Genomic DNA, 20,340 nt, shown 5'->3' with positions numbered 1-20,340 from the left:
TATTATTTTACCCCTGTAAGAATGGAAAAAACTTAAGTTCAACATTTCTAGACCAATATGGCTGTTAATTTCTGTACAGTGCCAACTCAACACAGTAAATGGGGATACTTTTTTCCAAAGTTGACAGCACAGCTAAAGTTTCCAAAAATTCAAATTATATATCTGTATATATATATATATATTTTTTATATAAAAAGACCAATAATAGCAGTGTGTTACGCATCAACAGCAGCAACAGCTTTTGCAGGTTCTGCAGTCATCTGAACAAAACTGTAGAGACATCCAGCACACTCCATTAAAACAAAAAAAAAAAAAGTAAAAAAACAAAACCCCAGAAAACAGCACAGCTCTGCTACTCTTGTGGTACCTGGCACCTTTTTTTTTTTTTAAATTAGCTTCTCAATCATCTGGAAAGAAAACATTCTGAGCAACATCATTAAAAACTGATAAAGCACGGTCACTACTACGTATCATAAAGCTTTTCAATTCTGGAGAAGTAGAGGTACTTATGAGGAGTAATTACACTCTGGAATTTAATGTATGTGTTTGTGTGCATGTTTATATTTGTATGAGTGTATGCATGCATGTGCGAAGGATGCATGCCTGGGAGTGGACAGGAGCCGGATGAAGGTGTTGGATTCTTAAGAGCTGGAATTAAAAGCATTTTTCAGGAGGCTGAAAAATGAGGTACTGAGTTCTGGTCATTATGATTAGGCCAGAGCTCTTAGTATCTCCTGCCTGGGATTTGCAAAGAGTCCCAATTACTGTTTTGATTGTATGATGTGTATGGTGTATTTGTGTATCTCCTACACCTTCCCAAGAGTGTGTGTGTGTGTGTGTGTGTGTGTGTGTGTGTGTGTGAATCTCTGTGTAAATGTTTTATTGAAGGATAGATAAGATAAAGAAAGAAACTTCATCGAATGTAGAATCAGAGATGCTTTGAAGAGAGTGAAATCCTTAGAAGCTGTATGAGAGACTCTGTGGCACACAGTAGAAAATGCCTCACCCAGACAAAAAGCATAAATCTGGCTAAAGTGTAGGCTGCACAGGAGGAAAGGGCTTCATCCAGAAGCAGGACTCAGAGACAGGGCTGAAGTGATTATGAGATACTAAAGTGCTTTGTCAGCACCTAGCCCTTACATGCTCAGGGCACCTCACCAGGAACTCATAAGATAGTCTCCTCTAAACTCCAGATTGCAGTAAAATTGCCTATGAAAGGCATTCCCATAAAATCTCTTCTTTGGTGAAATAAAGGTGTGATTTTTTTTAAGGGAAAGTCCAGACAAATTATTTCATAAGAAACACAAAAAGAATATATGAATTGGCTCCTATAGAAAGTTTAGTATGTTGTGTTTCTTGACTGTAACACTGTAATTATAGATTCTAATGTATTCCTCATAATGCTTTACTGTCAGAAATTCTCCTTTGCAGCTCTGTCATTTTTTAAAAAAATATGCATTATGTGAATATATACATTTTGTTTACTCTGTATATTTATGATAATTGTAAAGTGAAATGATAGAGCATAACAAGATTTATTACAGAATCTGAAAATTCTAGAAATAATCCTGCTAACTATTGTTTGTATAAATGGTGTATTCAGTAATAGCTAATTAAAATGAGGAAACGATTTGAATAAGGACCCATTCCCTGGCTGTTGGGGGCCACATGACATATTTAAGATTCATCATCAGAATGAATTCAGTATATTTTATAGAAAGCTAGTTATTTTAAGAGATACCAGGATGCCCAGCGATGCTCAAAAATTGATGATGCTTTGTCGAGCCTCGAGGGATGCAACCGCAATCTATACACATACGGGATCTTATGCAGAATTCGAGGAATAAAGAGTCTACATTTTAGTGAGTCCTCTTCAGGGACCATGGCCACTTCCTTAACACATTTTCAGGATATTGTGTCATACTTGAACCCTTCAATTACAAACATCTTGGCTGAACAGTCATCTGTCATGTGCATCCTGATTCAGAGCAATTCTGCTGTCCACTCATTATTTTAGCCTGTAGGTGACCCGTACTTTTAATTTGATATTGAGGGAGTATAAGAAACACTTCCCCCAAACATGGCACCTTAGCATAATGAATACTTGAGTATGACAAAAACTATGGATGTTGGGGCTGGGGAAATTGTTCGGTGGATAAAGTGCTAGATGTTTAAACATGAGGACCTGAATGCATATCCCTGGCATAGCTGGAAGAGCAGGGCTTTGTCACTTTCATTAATAACCTCACCTCTGGAAGGCAGGGACAGCTGGATGTTGAGAACGTGTTGGCTAGCCAAGGTAGCTAAAACAGAAAGTTCTGGATTTAGAGAGAGATCCTGTCTCAAAGAATAATGTGGAGAGTGATAGAAGAAGGCACCCAACACCATCAACTTCTGATTTCTACATGCACACACAAGATTGGTGCATCCCATATGCATGTGTACATACATCATACATACTCCATATATATATATACATACATACATATGAATAGGTGAAAATGGATAGATGATATATAGATAGGTAGATAGATGATAGATAGATAAATAGATTGATTGATTGATGATACAAAGATGATAGCTAGATAAACTATAATATCACAAAGACACAAACATACACACAGCCTACCTGAAGCTATTGAAAAGGGCATTTTTCAACTGGAAGATTCCTCCTCTACATTTTTGTCCTGAAGCAAACCATAGGGAAAAATATCCTTAGCCTTCATTTTCTTATCTTCTGTAAATATCCTGGGTGACCAGTGTCCTGCCCTGTATCCAGAGGGCAAGGCTAACTAACAAAGCCAAAAAGAAACAGAACAGTCTGCTGGGTCTCTCTATTTCTGTCAGGTCCTAGCCTGCTTTTCTCTTGCCATTCCTTTGTAGTCTTGCTTTGTGTCTTTTCTGAAGGCCATGTGTTATCTGGAACTTATATTCTATAAATTTTTATGTTTAACTCTTATAATTTGTCTCTTTTAAAGAAAATAGTAAGCTGTGAAAGTTTCAATGTTTGATGAGATGCAGAATGTTTACCAGGGCTCAAGTGTCCAATCCAAGGCTGATTACTGGTCATTCCCTCCCTCGGACTGAAGATCCTCCAGAATTTGAAAGAAAAGAGGAATTGCACCTGTGGCAGGGAACATGCCTTTTCTTTCTCTTTCAACCTGGATTTGCCAGGGTTTTTTGTATTAGACCATCTCATTGAGTTGTACAGGCACCGCTTTCAAATCTGACCCTTTAGGAATGCCCCCTCCAAGTCATCAATCCTCTTACATCTTCCACAGACATGAAATGAGAAAAATAAAATGAAATCAATGGTATCTAGAATAGAGAAAAGTAGAGTGACCGTGTTTTAAACACCGTGTCATTAGACAGATGTGCAGTTCTAATGCAGTTCTTGCCACGCCTGTTAGCCAGTAGAAGAATTGAAGGGATTAGCCATATTTGAATTTCCAATAGGCAGTTGCCTTCGGGGTTAAAGCCAAAATTGTAAACTCTTACTTCCAATTGCTAAGGAATGGTCAGAGTAGCTAAGAGACTTCAGTGTGCTTTTTCTCATTTCCCTTCTTAGTTCCAAGAGAAATGGAAAAAGTACATTTACTGCCTTCAGAATTTTTATCTCCTTTTAATTTAATCTGAGCTTTTTGTGGCCACAAGGTATTCTTTGTAATAAGCCTGAAATGTTCTGTGTGTGTGTGTGTGTGTGTGTGTGTGTGTGTGTGTGTGAGAGAGAGAGAGAGAGAGAGAGAGAGAGAGGTGTGAGAGAGAAGGGTGTGTGTATGTGTGTGTGTGTGTGTGTGTGTGTGTGTGTTTGAGAGAGAGAGAGAGAGAGCGAGAGAGAGAGAGAGAGAGAGAGAGAGAGAGAGAGAGAGAGAGAGAGAGAGAACAAAATTGATGGTGATGAGGATTTTCTCATGGGCACCAAGTGTGCCCCAGGCTCATCCTACTTCAATGGTTTAAGCCAGTTCCTGTGTCCTTGTCTAGCAGTTCAAGGGAGTGGCGCATTAATGCTTTGAAATATCTGCTGACTGCTGTGGGGGAATTCCTGTGTACAGCTCTATGTCTCCCAGTACACTTCTTTGTTCCATGTTCCACATATCTCTGGATTCCACCTATGAAAAAGTCACTATTTCAGCCATTCTGCTCCTTTTTGCTGACTGTGTATCAGACATGACCCATCAGGCAGTTCTTTTCAAGCATTCAAGAGGTCTGGGAAAATCTGTTAAAGAGTAGCATTTATATTTGTGTCATCAATGACAGGAATATAATTATGACGTTCATGTAAATATATCCTTTCTCAAATGTCTAAATGTTTTCAGGCTTTAGCAATTATTTTAGATAGGAGAAAGGACAGTGATTCTCCTCTGAATGGAGCTATCATTTTCCAGCTTCTATGCAAGGCAGTATAGTCCAAATTAGAAAGTAATATGTATAAAGTAAATACCTTCAAGGTATTTCAATGTGAAGCCAAAGTATTTAACGAAAGAGACACGAGGATTGGCAGTGTCCACATCTGCCTTCTCAAAGGCAGCTTCACAATACCTAATTTTGTTTTTTCTTTTCTTCTTTTCCTTTTGTCCATTCATTAAGCTATCAAGACTTTCACTTTCACTGGCTTGTTAACTAGCTGTGCCTTGTTATTTAATATCAATAATTTTCTCCATTCCTTTAAAATAACAATTGAATTTAACATTTATTGTTGTTCTATGGTGTAATTTCTCTTGAAAAGACTGATGAGTAAAATCGAAAATGAACTTATCCAGCATCCATATTTTTCCTAACTTTAGTGAGATGCGAGCTGTTCAGAGGAGGAACTTGAGGAACAGATGGCAGTGCTGTGCCCGCCTGCCAGCACATTCCAGCCCTCAGTCTGTCCCGGGTTTTGCCAAGACCAGAAACAGTGAAACTGATAGGAGGAGTATGATCCAGCAGAAAAGGCCCCACAGTCCCCTTGGGTCCTTACTTAGCGGGTTTCCTGGCTCCAGGACAAGAAGCCCTATGTGAAGCAGCACTGTTCGGAAGTGCTACGCACGCTGACCTTCTGGAAGTTTGCATGGGAAAGCATATGGTGCTTTTCAGTGAATGAGAAGCGTTCTCTCTGTGACAGCCATACTTGAAGTAGATAAATGGGGACAAAGTGGCTTGTGTCAGACGACTTACTCGTTTGGTTTGTTTGTTTGTTGTTTTGTTTTGTTTTCCCCATTTGTGATCAAGAAAGCCTTCTCTTTTTGTATTTATATGTATATGTGTTATTATTACTATTATTACTATTATATTAGTCTGACAACCAAAAATTCTTTTTTTTAAACCAATGCTTCTTTTACATTCTCTGGAGGAAAGAAACACTGTATTCTCATGTGGAAAAGAAATAAAGAAGGAGACTGGGTGGGGGGGCAGGAATTATCTCGAGACTGAAATTTCCAATTAATTATTAGAGATGGGTGTCTGGAGGGAAGGGAGAGCAGAAATTCAAATCATAGTAATGAAAAGTTTTATACTGTACCGCAGCATATGTTATAACATTTCACAGTAAATAGAAAAAAGCAATGTGTTGCTTCTTCTGATAATTGCCAAAAAAGTGGAGTCAGTTAAATAAAATTTTATAATCAACATGTGCTAAACATAAAGGAATACTGAAAAAGTAGCAAGAGAGAGAGGCCAGCTTTGGGGTGCAAGGGAGCAAATTGGAGAGGCCTTAAAGAGGGAGTGAGGGGCTGGGGACTTAGCTCAGTGGTAGAGCGCTTACCTAGGAAGCGCAAGGCCCTGGGTCCGGTCCCCAGCTCCAAAAAAAAGAACCAAAAAAAAAAAAAAAAAAAGAGGGAGTGAGGCTTGGTTGTTATGACGGGGGAAAGGAGGGGGAGGAGAGCAAATCACATCCCAGTCAAAAGCACAAAGTCCTTACCAGGGTCCGTTCGTGCCTTCCGTGTGACCACATTCAACAGCTGCTCCTCACTAGTAATGTAATTTGCTAGATTGTTTACTGTCCACAGATCGTCACTAGACATCTGTTAGCATACTCCCAGAATCCCTCAGTTCTCCATTAAAAAATATCGCCTGAGTCCTCGCAGCTTCCACCATTAACTTACAAGCTCTACCGATATTTCTGAAACTGAGGTGAGTATGTTTGATTCTTGCCTTTCTTTTACAACGAAGAATAGCTAGGAATAAAACTGTTTCGCTTCTCTCTCTCTCTCTCTCTCTCTCTCTCTCTCTCTCTCTCTCTCTTAGAATATGGAATGAGCTTATGAGACACTCTGTGGCTCTGCTGAGGTCATCTATCAACTTGGAAAGTTTCTTCACATTGAATTACAGGTGGCTTTGGTAATAGATTTACTGTCAGGCTCGCATTTGTAAACCTTAGCTGAAGGCTGTTATTTTCTGGCTAAGAACGAAAGTCTATCAATGGTGGTTACAGAATCATGCCAACAATCTGGCAGGTACTTCACGATCCGTGCTTTGAGAAATGGCAGCAGTGTCCAGAGGCACACTGCTGCTTTTAAAGTCAAAAAGCTCAGTGTCGCAATAACAAACACATTTGTTAGCACTGTGTCATAGATTTTCAATCTTACCCGCACTCCTAAAGTGCCATTCATGAACTTAGAGGACGTGAATGCAGATCAAAAGTAGGAAAAGAAAAGAGTCTCGGGTAGTCTGTGAGATGATTTTCTTAATGCACCAGCATGTGAGGACAGACCGAGTACATGTCTGACTTTATGAAATGACCTCTTATCCAGCCCAACCTCTTACCCAACTCTCACACAATGCTGAGGCAGCTGTTGTGAGAAGGTCTGTGATTGCCAGAACAAGATACTGACCTGATAAGGATGCTCACAAACCTGAATGCTTGCCTTTCTTTACTTCTTGTCCATGCAACTTGCAAGTCTCTGCTTGCAAAGGCAGACAGGATCTCCAGCTTAAGGCAACGGGTGAAAAGTGAGTAGAACTCAGTCCTTAACTTTCAGCCATCACACCAGGAACTTAACCCACCTAAAGACAGGTTAAGAAATAAAATTCTCACTGGACCACCAACCAGGCAGCGTACACAAGCTGATATGAACCCCCCCCCCCACACACACACACATGCAGCAGAGGGCTGCTGGGTTTGAACTCAGAGAAGATGAACGTAACCCTCAAGAGAATGAAGGCCACAGGGAGTGGGGAGGTCTGTTAGGGTGGGAGTGAAGTATGAGGACATCCTCAGGGGGACGGGGAGGGGGTTGGTGGGGGGCGAGGTATGGAGTGTGGAATAGTCAGAGGGTGGGACCAGTAGGGGGATAAAATCTGGACTGTGAAAAAAAGGTTAATTTAAAAAGAAAAAAAATTAAAATCCGTAGTGCTCTGTAGAAATCACTTTTTTCCTTCTTCAGGTTTTAACATGGAGTTAGAAGTAACATCCACATCAATCTCTCCTTTAACAGTACTTTGAAAAAAATGGAACTTAAAGACGGGAAATGTCAAGGCTAAACATCCAAGAAACAGCCTACGAGAGACGGCCAGAGGTCAGATGGCAGGTGCTCCCTCCCTAAGGCTAATACCTGTGTTCCATTTAAGACACAAACAATCCCTTGACACCGAAATCTTATACACTTTAGATCTTATTTGATTTCTCAAAATTTTGTAGGTTATACATGATGGTCCTTTATTCATTCTTTAAACAAATAGTTGTACACTTGGTATTATTTCTGTGTTTCATTTGTAAATATAACACTTGCATACTCGTTTCAAAAAGACAAGGCATATAAATGACATTGATTTCTACAATTTCAAGATCTAATATTTATTGGCTCTCCCTATGTATCAGTCAATATATAATTTAAATTATGAATGTAATTAGCTTATAATCTAAACTATTTTGTGTTAAATTGAAGGTATTTTATTGAATGAGTTGCATAAAGAATAACTAGTCTAAAGAGGATTATTCAGACAGTACATGGCCGAACAACAATTAGAGAATTTTAATAAAGCCATACTCACATGCTGTAAAGAGGGTGCCAATTGTTCAGAGCTTGGCAGAGAGCTTATATTATTTCAGACCTCACCCTTCCCCCACATAAAAACCGACTGTGCTCCATGAAAGAGGCAGCTTCTTTTATTCGCCTCAGGGCTGGTCTGCTCTGGTAGGGTAGCTTGGTATGATTTGATGGGTACTGGGAAGACTTAGACAAAAATCATAGCCCCTGCAATCCTCACCAGAGGGGCCACCATTAAACTACATCCCATTGATGTCATTCTTGAGACCTGCTAGCACTTTATACATTTTTTGTCAAATGTCCATATTCCCAAAACAATGCTCTGCATCAGCATAAATAATACCTTAGGGGATTTGATGATCGGACCCATTTCCCACAGTGACAAATAGAGGGCACAGTCCCTAAAGGAGACAGAACATGAGGGGAAGTCTTTTACAACAGGTGTTGCTGACACAACCAAACAGAGAACGAAAGGCAACAAGTACTGAACGGCATGGGTTTTCAACTTTAAGATATATCTGATGTCTTTTACTCTTTTCTTTATTTTGCAGAACTGAGGGCCCTTGCCCATGCTTGCCAAGCACACCATCACTGTGCTATAACCTCAGCTGCTTTACTCAGTGTATTGCCTGTTTAGTGGAGAGACATATCAAACCAGACCTGAAAGATTATTAAAATTTTGAGATAGGAGGATCAATCCCATAGAAATCACTTAAGAAAGTAAAAAAAAAAGAGATCTGCACCCTGGAGCTAAGGCTGTGCCACAGCAGTCCATACCCAAATCCCACCAAGAGAGAGAGAGCTGGTCTCCCAGGAGTGCTGTCACTCCTAAGTTCACAGAGGAGACCACCACTTTTGCTCCAAAAATTGGCCAAAGAGGGACCTGCCAGGAGACCACAGGACACAGGAACCTTGGAGCAGCTGGAGACAGGATCCTTCTGGTCTCCACATATGCCACAAAGCTAAGGTTGAGACACAGCTCTCTATACTCAAATCCTGCCCAGAGACAGCCTGTCTCCCAGGAGTGCTGACACACCTAAGATCACAGGCTCACAGATTCACAGGAGGGACAAACTCCAGTCAGAGACAGCAAGACCAACTAATACCAAAGATAACCCGATGGTAAGAGGCAAGCACAGGAACCTAAGCAACAGAAACCAAGGCCACTTGACATCATCAGAACCCAGTTCTCCCACCACAGCAAATACTGGATACCCCAACACACCGGAAAAGCAAGATTCAGATATGAAATCACATCTCATAATGATGATGGAGGACTTTAAGAAGGACATAAATAACTCCCTTAAAGAAATACAGGACAACACAGGTAAACAAGTAGAAGCCCTTAAAGAGGAAACACAAAAATCCCTTAAAGAATTACAGGAAAACACAACCAAACTGGTGAAGGACTTCAATAAAGTCATCCAGGATCTAAAACTGAAAATAGAAACAATAAAGAAAGCACAAAGGGAGACAACCCTGGAGATAGAAAACCTAGGAAAGAGATCAGGAGTCATAGGCACAAGCATCACCAACAGAATACAAGAGATAGAAGAGAGAATCTCAGGGGCAGAAGATACCATTGAAATCATTGACACAAAAGTGAAAGAAAATGCAAAATGCAAAAAGTTCCTAACCCAAAGCATCCAGGAAACCAGGACACAATGAGAAGACCAAACTTAAGGATAATAGGTATAGAAGAAAGCTAAGAGTCCCAGCTTAAAGGGCCAGTAAATGTCTTCAACAAATTATAGAAGAAAACTTCCCTAACCTAGAGAAAGAGATGCCCATAAACATACAAGAGGCTGACAGAAGTCCAAATAGACTGGACCAGAAAAGAAATTCTTCCTGTCATATAATAGTCAAAACACCAAATGCACAAAACAAAGAAAGAATATTAAAAGCAGTAAGGGAAAAACGTCAAGTAACATATAAAGGCAGACCTATCAGATTTACCCTAGACTTCTCACCAATGAAGTAAAAAGAATCTTCTAATGTCTTAAGCTTGTTTTTTCCTTCTCTTTTCCTTGCTTCACTCTTTTCTTCCTTCCTTTCTTAACTTCTCCTTTTTAGTCCAGATTTATCAGATATATCATCAGTTCCTGTGATACTTGTAATCTCAAGGTCAGATGGATCTCAAAAAAGAAACCGTGCATACCCAACATTATCAATCACCTCAGGAGAACAGAGAAAATGTTAAATGATTTTAAATATTCCAAGACACAGGAGACTGTCTTGGCTAAGTTACGTTACACTTCATGGCTGAGTGTTTGACAGTTTTCTCATTCCAAGAAAGAAGAAAGTTATACAAAAGTTAAAAGGTTTATAAGTCAAATTAAATCTAAAAGAAAATCAAACCCCCAGAAGTTTCTTTAAAGAAAATGATGGGCCATCCGATGTCTCACCATATTTTAGGGTCTACTGTTTGCCTTTTAAGGCCTGCATACCCAATGGCTGAATAAGAATAATTTCATTTGGATGAAAATTGTGAAAATTCTTCAAGAGGAGTGGCCAATGTATAAAACCTTTGATTAGTAATTAATTTATGTATTCAGAGGTGGCTAGAGAACTAATGAAGTAAAATATAGTGTTTGAGGTTCAATTTTTATGAGTTTATTTACTCATTTTGTGGGGCAGTGGGTAGGCACATACACCAAGACATGCATGCAGAAGTGAAAGGATGGATTCCAAAGGTTAGTTCTCTCCTTTCACCATATGGATTCTAGGGAAGTCTATGCAGGTCATCAGACTTGATAAAGCACTTTTAACCAGTGAACCATCTCTCCAGCCCTGAAGTCAAATTTTTATTTTCTTGAACATCAAGCATTATTGACAATAAAATCCAAGTTCCTGTTGAAATGGCTTATCTGTATCTTTTCTGAACAAGTATATAATATTAGCCCTATTTTATGCTAAGAACGATTAAGGCCTTTAGAGCTGTGAAAACACCAGAAGGTGGGATTGAACAGATTGGAAGCTGAGGAGAAAAAGTGAAGTTTTGTTCTTGGAGAAGGGATCACACACAAACCAAGTGAAATGTAACCGCACAGCAGAGATACAAGGTTAGAAGCCGATAAATAAACCATTCCTATAGTGAGAGTGCCAGTTCCTCTACACAGCCAATGTCTGAGAAGCGTATTTGATTATGGAAAAGTTTTTAGAAAGCACTGTGTGTCTTCGTTTCACCACCACAGGGATGCAGAACACCACTCGGAAGGGGAGACACAAAAGCTCTTGGCTACATTCCCTTTCCTCATTTGGGGTGCTAAGCTGGAAGGACACACCGCCGAGGGGCGGCAAAAGAAGCCTAAGATGGGGGCCCCACCGACGCTGTGTTTCCCAAACTACTGTGCTAATCAGGTAGGAACCCTTGACTGGGCGTAATCTGGCTTAGCTCAGGGATGAGTACCCAGACTGTGGGAAGGCCTTTTGCAGGAGACTTAGACTCTGAAGAAGGCTTCCCCTCACAGCAGTCCTTGAGGAAGATGACAGTGCTTGCTTGTCCAAACTGTTTATTCATGGTGGAAAATCAATGCATATGACTTACCCAGGGTGGACCAGAGATTAAATACCTTTTGTGGAAAGGACGCCCAGGAATGGAAACTTATGGGCTAAACCCTCAGGGCCCATCCAGATACTTCATTAGCCTAGGCAACTTGGGCTGTATGCTATGTGACCAGTTCTCATGATCCTCTTAGAGGTGTGTCGTGGTCAGAAACCAGGTCGGGAGCAGATTCAAACATCTACCGTTCTCAATTATGATAGTTACCAGGGTTCCTTAATCTGCTCGACCTTACCAGTTTTTCTGTCTGGTGACACAGTGCCACTTGACCCACAAATGACTACTATTTGAGGGTGTGGAGGATTAAGAAAAGTGGGGACTCATGGAAAATAAAGGAAATGAGACTGCAAAGGAAACCATGCCTCATAAATAAGGACAAAAGGATACATTCGTACATTTATATAAACTAAGAGTAAAGTTAAAGGAAAAGTTAACTAAAACTGCAAGTTTGGAAAAAATCATTTTTTTGTATTTTGACAAAAACTTGTTAATAACAGAAGAAAACGATCGGCACTTGGAGATTTCACTGGAGGCTCAGTGTTGTGGAAAATGACAGGCTGGAGAAAAGGAAATGGAAAAGTTTAACAGGCTGCAGTGGACCATGGACCACGTTCACGTTTCATGGTTTCAACTAACTGAAAATCTAAATGCTTACAGGAGAGAAGCAAGGAATCACAGGCCCTAAAGGTAGAACAGAATGTGTCTTTCTCCATAAAGACAACAGTGGATTAAATCCCCACAACTGTTTGGTATGCAGGAATGTAGACTAAAAGAGAAGCCAATAGTCTAGATTTGAATCCAAAATGTTCCAATCTGTAAGTGCTGGAAATGGATTCGCTGTTATAAAAATAGCTCATGGTGCCTAGCAACATGCACTTGTAAAACAGAGCTGAAAAAAGATAAGTGAAATGAGATTTACCATCTAATATTATTTATATAAACTTAAATTCTTTTACATTAAAAGCAAATTTTTCTAGAATGTTCCACTTGCATTGAGTGAAATAAGTCAAACTCATTGGGTTTGTTAGAAGAGACAAGACAGACTATGAAAAAGGAAAGGGAAATAAATAAAGGAAGAATATTTTTACATGGACATGAGATAATAGTGTGGTATGGAATGAAAAATATGATTATCTAATTTTCTGTTTCTAATATACAAAGAGCAAATAAATGAAAAAAATCTCATAGACTACTACAGCAAACGTCAAAAATAAAAGAATGTTAATAGCTTGTTTTTACCTTTTAGATTCTTATTTACATTTTCTCCCCCAAGAACTGTCCTAAAATCATAGACTCTTGAGTAAAGATGACTAGTGATGGGGAGGGCGCTGAGTACTGTGTGGCCACTGCTGTTGCTACTGGGTCATCTCTTGCTGCCTGATTCTGCACCATGAACCAGGAGAGAAAGAATTCACAAAAAATTCACAAAAAATTCAGATCGGTCCCTATCAAGCTACCCAATCATATTTTGCATACTCTATTTTCATGAAGAGCAAAGAAGCAAAGAAGTTCTTGGATTTACCCTCTTAAAATAATTCTTATAAATATGTTTGTACATATCTGGTGGCCAAAGGTGGCGGTTTTCAGGTCAACTATATTTCTAACTGCCTCCCGCTCATTCCATGTGAACGGTTATCAGCGTGAAACACGGACTTCATCCTACCTTCTTCATTGTTGCTGTTTGGGGAACAAGAAATATTCGTCTCTGCATATCTCTGCATGCAGGAGAAAAGGGAAGGAAGAAATGGTATTGGCAGAGGTGAATAGAAACAAAGAAGAATTGCATATGCATGCCAATGTCACAGTGATGTCCCATGAATCATAAACCGAATATGACTGAATTATAAATACTAAAGAATCTTTGTGAGAAGAAATAAGGAAGGAAATGGCCCAACCATTTCTCTATTTCTGTAGAGAAAAAAGCTACTGGTTACCAACACTAACAATGTATTTTTGAGAATGTTTGATTAATTCTAGAATGCTGGTGATACTTGCCTAACATTAAAAGGACTATAAAGCCATTACTCCTGTGGAAGAGGCATACACTATTAGATTTTTCTCACCCTTACTTTTAATAATGGTCCTTAAATCCTTTAACCTCTATAAAGTCCACCACCTACCACAGGTAGTAGAAAAGGAAGGTTATTAGGATACGGGGGAAGTAGACCTGTTTAGAAATTATTCTTTGGAGCAAAACCCATTTGCTTTGTCACAAAATCGGCAGTTCAGTTCACAAAAATTCAGCATGGCAGCTTGATCCACTTGCAAACACTCCACAAATAGACCGGCAATCCAGTTCAGTAGTGTTGGAATACCAAACACAGAGCAGTCATGGCACTACATAACAGAGACAGTCAGGTTTCAGTTGAATCAACATAAGTCAGCAGGAAGGATTAGGAGCACCAGGGACACCAGGAGAAGTTCTGGGCTGTGCTTCTCTCGGCAAAGTGAAGATCATGAAGCCTTGCAAAGCTAGCTATACAAGCAAGTCAACCTCTGTCACTGTCTGTTGAGTCCTATTTACACTCTTCCAAACACCACACACCCTCTATGGATCTTGTCTCACCATGTGTCTTGCCTCAGCATGTGAGTTTGCCTTAGAAAAACTCCATGTGAGTCTGTATCAGCTGACATCACTCTGTCAATTGGCCAGAGTCTGAGGAAGCAACAATAGGCTATAGAGTCCCAATAAACGGAGTTCAATAATGAACGTAAGGGGAGTCAATACACACATGTCATCACCCATTCTTTTGCTTTAGTAAAACATCTTTTCAAATTGCGTCCATTTCAGGAAAACACTCCTTCACATGTTTTCTCCAGCGAAACACCATCTGGCACAACTGACTTTCCAAAGAAACTAGAAGTTTCCACTTCAGAGGAGGAAAGACTGTAGGAGCCAGAAGGGTCAAAGACACTGCATGAGAATGAGCAAAAGAATCAGCTAACCTGGGCTCATAGGAGCTCACAGAGAATGAACTGGCAATCACGCAGCCTATATGGGTCTGACTAAGGCCCTCTGCTGTCTCCCTCCCTCTCTCTCTCTTTTTTTTTTTAATTAACTTGAGTATTTCTTATATACATTTCGAGTGTTATTCCCTTTCCCGGTTTCTGGGCAAACATCCCCCTCCCCCCCTTCTTTATGGGCGTTCCCCTCCCCATCCTCCCCCCCTTGCCGCCCTCCCCCCCAACAATCTAGTTCACTGTCCCTCCCTCTCTCTTGCCTGTTCTTGGGACCCTTTCTTCCAACTGAGTTGCCCTGTTTAGCCTTAATATGAAAGGATGTGTCTGGCCTTATTGTAACCATGATATTCCTTGTTTGGTTGATATTCTGGGGGCCCTGGAAGCAAAGGAGGAGTGAATCTGAGGAAAGGGGGAGGGGTGGGTAGTGGGAGGGGACAATGGAGAGGGAAACTGAGCTTCTATGTAATATATGAGAGAAAACATTTTTAAAAAGCATTATTCAACAATTAATATTAATAATAATATAGTGGGTGTTCTACTCTTTATCTGTCTTTCCTCTTGACTCAATTGCTTCTGAATATAAGTGGGAAAGAGGGGTAAAACATTTAAGACAGCTTGTCAAATGAAATAAATGAAAATACTGGGGGAAAGAGCTTTGTTGAAATCCAGAGTCTAATTGAATATTTTGCCTTATAAGCTTCTACCTTTCAATTTTACATAAATAGAAGGTAGGTGTTACAGAATTGATGTCTTAGCTTAGTATGTGACTATTGTAGTTTAGAACTGTCATCTATAAACCATGTGCTAAACACTTGGCTGCCCTGAAAATGGTTCTATTAGGAGGCCGTGGAACCTTCAGTCGACAAGTTATAGTGCAGGAAAGTTGTATACTTGGGAGCAGGTACTGAGGTGGAGAAGAGAACTCTGTTCCCTTTCCTTTCTGGGCCTTCAGGGGATGAGAATCTTGCCCCATCACACACACACTGCCATGATACGATGCCTACCCACAGACCAGTAGATCATAAACTGAAATCTCTGAAACTGTGAGCCCAGGAAAGTCTTTCTTCTTTAGGATTTAACTATCTCAGATAAAATGTCAGAGAGAACAGTAGAAGACATGATTTAGAATATATGAATCTAGCCAGGTGGCAGAAGTGCATACCTTTAATACTAGCACAAGGAGGCAAAGGTAGGCAGATCTCTGTGAATTTGTGGCCAGCCTGGTTTAAAGAGTGAGTTCCAGGAAAAGCTTGCCTCAAAGAAAGAAAGAAAGAAAGAAAGAAAGAAAGAAAGAAAGAAAGAAAGAAAGAAAGAGAGAGAGAGAGAAAGAAAGGGAGGGAGAGAGAGAGAGAGAAAGAAAAAGAAAACAGAGGACACTACTCTTGAGTTGTGAAAACCTCTGATAATACTTTTGAATTATTCATTCACAAATAATGCTTACAGGAAATTGTTTGAATACAGTTAAATTAATTATTTCCTACATTTGTTATTGTTTATAGGCCCCCAGTTTCATTAACTTTACATCTAGAAAGCAAAGGTTCAGATATCAAAGTAAACATCCTTATTTTATCAAGGACTTAATTTTAGTTCAAGGAAACTTCCTGTCTACTCCAAGGACATCGAGGTATAGTGAGAGTCAAAGCAGGAGCACAGGACCGCTAACTTTGCTGCAGTGTATTTTTTTCTCCTTTATTACTGGTCCTCCAAGAATCGCCAAAAAGTAATTATTAGAATTTCTTAATTACTTTTATTCCCAAGCAAATATGCATAATCATGTCTTTAATAAAGGTCTACTTCTAATCTCATTTTTGCCTCATATTTTCATGTTGGAATTCAGAGACAAGTGATCAGCATCAAGGAATTTCTAACAAACTAGAAAATGTGTACCTGAAACTTTAAATAGTTGGGAAAATAACAGTCATAGCAACAAAAACTTCAGAAAGCTTGTCCAACAAATAAAAAGGCCGACTTGGTTTACATAATTTATAGACTATTGATAAACAGATAGGATCTTAAATTAAGTTGAAGTTAGAATTCTTTTTCAAGGACTGTGTAGAACAAATAGGATTCTGATGACTAGAGCTAGTTTTTCTGTAAGAAAATGCTGTGAATAAGACAGGTAAGGTATATATAGGCACGATGCACATTTCAAAGGATTTGTATGTTATCTCATGAGAACTGAAGAACCATGTTCCTCATGAACACATGTTCTCTGGTACTTAAAGGCTTCCCATCCCCTCTTCTTCAGGTATAAGGGTTGCATTGTTAATGTAGATTGGAAGATCCAGAGGACCAGGATATCAGCTACAAGATAATTACTTCTAGACATAAGAGACATGAAACCCCCAATATGCTTGAGTAAACAAGAACAACACAATGACAGTATCAGGTCAAACATTAAACATTAGTGGACTCGGGTGTTCACAAGGACTCACCTCTAAATAAAGAGCAACCAGCAAGAGTCCTAGTGAGTGAGGAGTCAGTGTTGATGGTATAGCAGAAGCCAGAGTCCTTAAACCAGATCAATGACTCATTGCAATGAACATCTGCAAGTAAAAATCTGTAGATAAAAGGGTATTCTGTGGGATATGCTGTGACACATTACAGCTTCATGGCAAGACTTTTTTTTTAATTCCAACTTATTTTATTTTCTTTTGGAAAAGGAAGTTTCAAGGATGGGCGGCTGAGTCAAAGGGACAGAGAGATGAGTGGGACTGGGGTGCATGATGTTAATCTCACAAAGAATCAATAATAAGTTAAAATTAATAAAGATTAATAATTAATTAGTAATTAAGTTAAATAATAAAGAGTGACAGGCAGTAAATGGGTACTTTAAAAAAAAAGAAAAAGTAAAAGGAGAATCAGTTCTTCAGTGATATTTCCTATAGCAAATTATCCATTCTCATGTGGTCAACATTAAACGCATGTACATGTAAGTAAACTAAATGGATTCAGTGGGCTGAACACTTACAGATATATGTTTATATCTGTAACAATAATAAAGAAAGAAGAGTCCATGAATGCAAGAGACAGTGTGGGAAAAATGTAGGAGGAGGGAAAGGGGAGGAGATAGAATGGCAATGATATATATATATATATATATATATATATATATATATATATATAGTACTCATGAATGAAATCACCAAAATTTAAAAGTTCAATTATGAAAAAGAAAACAAAGATGCTTCCTTATAAAAATTCTCCCTCTCTCTATTGCTCTTTCTCTTCCTCCCTTCCCCCACTGACTGTATTCCACCCTCCTTTTCCCCTCTTCTCCTTTCTCTCCCTCACCTATTTCTAGAATAATCTCTTAAATCCATCAGTCTCTTTTCCATCATTTAATAAACTCAAAGGCCTAAAGAATGCTTTTCAGAGTCATTAAACTACTATAAAGGGATCTAGTCACAGATCACAGATCATAGGAAAGAATGTGTGCATGTGCTTTATAAATACAACACATGCCCTTCATAAAGGCTCCTGTATAGATTTCAGACCTCCCAAAAGATTGTGGTTTTAAATAAACTATACCCATGGGGGTGTTTTGATATATAATACACAGAGCAAACACATTCTGTAAATGGATGCTTTTCAGGGTCATGAGGAATCCAAAATTTTCAAAAGTTTTAATCACATTAGTAATCACAAGCAATGTCCATTTTACTTTTGCCTTGATGTCTATTAAATGGCTTTAGTCTTTTCAGTTAAGGATGTATTTATTATCCAAGGTTAGTACTGCTTAAAACAGCAAATGTATATATAAATTGTATTTTACTTATCTTCCATATTATAACTTTTCTGCTTCTGAATATGGCTTGTACTGAATGGTTATTGCAAATAATACAATATTGAACAATGAATGCTATTACAATAATTTCATGGAAATATTAATTGTAAAATTTTATAAAGAATTTTGAGTGGCACTGCTCATAGTATTTCTTCTAGTCACTGTAGAAGATTTAACTCATTCAGATGTTGCTAGGTTTTTACTAAATTACCAGTTATATTTAGAAGGGCTAAGGAGTCATGAGAATTCACTGGGTTTGATTCCATTACTTATACTTCCCGTGGATTTTACTTAATATTATCTAGCTGTTTAATTCCTAAAGTCTGAAAAAAATATGACACATGTCTAAAGGTTGTTGTGAATAAGAAAATTAACCTTATACAGCAATATCTTAAAATATTCCCAGGCAAGGGGAAGCCCTTGGTTCTGCCAAGACTGAACCCCCAGTGAACTGGATTGTTGGGAGGAGGGCGGCAATGGGGGGAGGATGGGGAGGGGAACACCCATAGAGAAGGGGAGGGGAGGGGTTAGGGGGGGTGTTGGCCCAAAAACCGGGAAAGGGAATAACAATCGAAATGTAAATAAGAAATACCCAAGTTAATAAAGATGAAAAAAATATTGTAATATTGGAAACAGGAAAAAAATTCCCATGCAATAAATATCAGCTCTGCTTATTGTTATTCACCTAAAGATTAAGACAACACAATTAAGAATGTACTGCACTCTTAAATATTCCACACTCCTTATTACACATATTTGAAACTATATTATATAGAAAAGAATGTTTGTCACTGTTGGTTTCCTATTAGTTGTACTGTGAATTCTGCACATCATGTCATCAAGTGAAATGGAGGGTCTCTCTTTGGTGACCAATGATTCCGCCCGCTGTAATATGCAAACATTTCAAAACTTGGCCTAATGCTCAATGGTGCAATAAAAAGCAGGCTATCAAAACTATTTGCTTCCAATTATGTGCATTCTTCACATGTAATAACGGTTATTCACCATGCAGAGGTTAAAATTGTAACAGGAAATACCATGTCAGTCACTGGATTCTGGAACACCAGTGTGCATTATGAGGAGTCTTAGGGATAGGGTCCATGTGTAAACAGAAGCATTCGTACAGCCTTTCCATACGCCCTTATATCATGAAAGCCTCTATTTTAAACTAATTTATTTTTTACTAATTCACTTTACATCTCTCTCACTGCCCCCCTCCCCTTCATTCCTTCCCACAATCCCTCCCTCACAATCTTCCCTGGGGAGAGGTGGTAGAGGTATCTCTCAGAAGAGACAGAGTCCTAAGATAAGAATCAATGGGGGTGTGCTTAGCTGTGACTCAAAGCATTGGGAATATGGAGCCTGGAGAGGCTGCCTCCTGTGGCCAAGCAGGAATCCCAGTAGGTTCTGGTCTACACTTAAGGCAACCCTCTTAGTGTGCCTGCTTCTGACTAACCTGTCAGACAGGATTAAGGATGGAAGTCTGGGAAAGTTTAGCCCACCCCAGCACAGCTTTTGAATACTAATTTTCAGTGATTAAAGATAAAACTAAAATGCTAGCCATGAAAGTATGTGGTCCCATGAAAAACTGTTTCTTATATATTCTAATTCCTTTTTCTTCCTGTGTTCTTCCTGTGTCTCTTTGAAGAATTCATATGTGCTTGGGTTAAATACATCCTGAAATGTTGCTAGCTTCCTTTGAGGACTTGCAGGGTTTCTTCATGTATTTTCTGATAATTATTTATCATCTTAACCCCACTGTACTAGACTGCTCCTCATTATACCAGACACTTGTATGTGTGGGTCCTGATGGTTTACCAAGACCTTGCATGAAGCATCAATGCCAAAGCCTTTAACTTTGGTTTGGCCTTTCACCAGTTTGCAATGCAGAGTCTAACTACAATTTATCTTTAACGATTCCTTCCATGATTTCCAAATACAGAACTCAGGCCCAAAGACAATTCCTCTGCCTTCGTTTATATCTGAGGCAGCCCATTTCTAATTATGTCTTTCGTTTACACAGAGTCATTCTACTTCCCATATATAAATCCAGTCCAGGAACT

At 39.1% G+C, this 20,340-nt stretch overlaps 2 long non-coding RNA genes across 2 annotated transcripts in view; one reads left to right on the top strand and one right to left on the bottom strand.

Annotated features, from left to right (window-relative positions):
* LOC134480988 (uncharacterized) overlaps nt 1–6,030 on the bottom strand; it is a 30,606-nt gene extending 24,576 nt beyond the window's left edge. Inside the window, exon 1 of the long non-coding RNA XR_010056115.1 lies at nt 5,900–6,030. This is a non-coding gene — a long non-coding RNA (uncharacterized LOC134480988). The remainder of the gene's footprint in view (nt 1–5,899) is intronic.
* Nucleotides 5,980–13,547, top strand: LOC134480989 (uncharacterized). Its single transcript, XR_010056116.1, has 3 exons — nt 5,980–6,111; nt 7,365–7,496; nt 8,519–13,547. It is a non-coding gene; the product is annotated as an uncharacterized LOC134480989 (long non-coding RNA).
* The last annotated feature ends 6,793 nt before the right edge of the window (nt 13,548–20,340 follow it).

This window comes from Rattus norvegicus, chromosome 11 (genome assembly GCF_036323735.1).
Source record: "Rattus norvegicus strain BN/NHsdMcwi chromosome 11, GRCr8, whole genome shotgun sequence".
Classification (NCBI taxonomy): Eukaryota; Metazoa; Chordata; class Mammalia; order Rodentia; family Muridae; genus Rattus; species Rattus norvegicus.
The sequence above is the reverse complement of the archived record's forward strand: the minus strand, read 5'-3'. Positions and strand labels throughout refer to the sequence as shown.